General features: G+C 39.4%; 1 protein-coding gene across 8 annotated transcripts in view; it reads left to right on the top strand.

Moving 5' to 3' along the window:
* The window catches only part of SUGCT (succinyl-CoA:glutarate-CoA transferase), an 861197-nt gene that overhangs the window by 500131 nt on the left and 360027 nt on the right, over positions 1–1039 (top strand). The gene's annotated exons all lie outside the window — the stretch shown is intronic.

The following is a 1039-nucleotide window of genomic DNA, read 5'->3' as shown; positions in this document are numbered from 1 at the left end:
CACTGTTTCCACTGTTTCCCCATCTATTTCCCATGAAGTGGTGGGACCGGATGCCGTGATCTTTGTTTTCTGAATGTTGAGCTTTAAGCCAACTTTTTCACTCTCCACTTTCACTTTCATCAAGAGGCTTTTGAGTTCCTCTTCACTTTCTGCCATAAGGGTGGTGTCATCTGCATATCTGAGGTTATTGATATTTCTCCCAGCAATCTTGATTCCAGTTTGTGTTTCTTCCAGTCCAGCGTTTCTCACGATGTACTCTGCATAAAAGTTAAATAAGCAGGGTGACAATATACAGCCTTGATGAACTCCTTTTCCTATTTGGAACCAGTCTGTTGTTCCATGTCCAGTTCTAAGTGTTGCTTCCTGACCTGCATACGAATTTCTCAAGAGGCAGATCAGGTGGTCTGGTATTCCCATCTCTTTCAGAATTTTCCACAGTTTATTGTGATCCATACAGTCAAAGGCTTTGGCATAGTCAATAAAGCAGAAATAGATGTTTTTCTGGAACTCTCTTGCTTTTTCTATGATCTAGCGGATGTTGGCAATTTGATCTCTGGTTCCTCTGCCTTTTCTAAAACCAGCTTGAACACCAGGAAGTTCACGGTTCACGTACTGCTGAAGCCTGGCTTGGAGAATTTTGAGCATTACTTTACTAGCATGTGAGATGAGTGCAATTGTGCGGTAGTTTGAGCATTCTTTGGCATTGCCTTTCTTTGGGATTGGAATGAAAACTGCCCTTTTCCAGTCCTGTGGCCACTGCTGAGTTTTCCAAATTTGCTGGCATATTGAGTGCAGCACTTTCACAGCATCATCTTTCAGGATAATAGTCTCTTGTAATCCTTTGTATTTCTGCATTATCTGTTGTAAACTCTCCTTTTTCATTTCTAATTTTGTTGATTTGATTCTTCTCTCTTTTTCCCTTGATGAGTCTGGCTAAACGTTTGTCTATTTTGTTTATTTTCTCAAAGAACCAGCTTTTAGTTTGATTAATCTTTACTATTCTTTTTTTTTTTTTCTTATTCATTTATTTCTGCTTGGA

The sequence above is a fragment of the Bos indicus genome, chromosome 4 (assembly GCF_029378745.1).
Source record: "Bos indicus isolate NIAB-ARS_2022 breed Sahiwal x Tharparkar chromosome 4, NIAB-ARS_B.indTharparkar_mat_pri_1.0, whole genome shotgun sequence".
Lineage (NCBI taxonomy): Eukaryota > Metazoa > Chordata > Mammalia > Artiodactyla > Bovidae > Bos > Bos indicus.
This window is presented reverse-complemented; position numbering and strand designations above follow the sequence as displayed.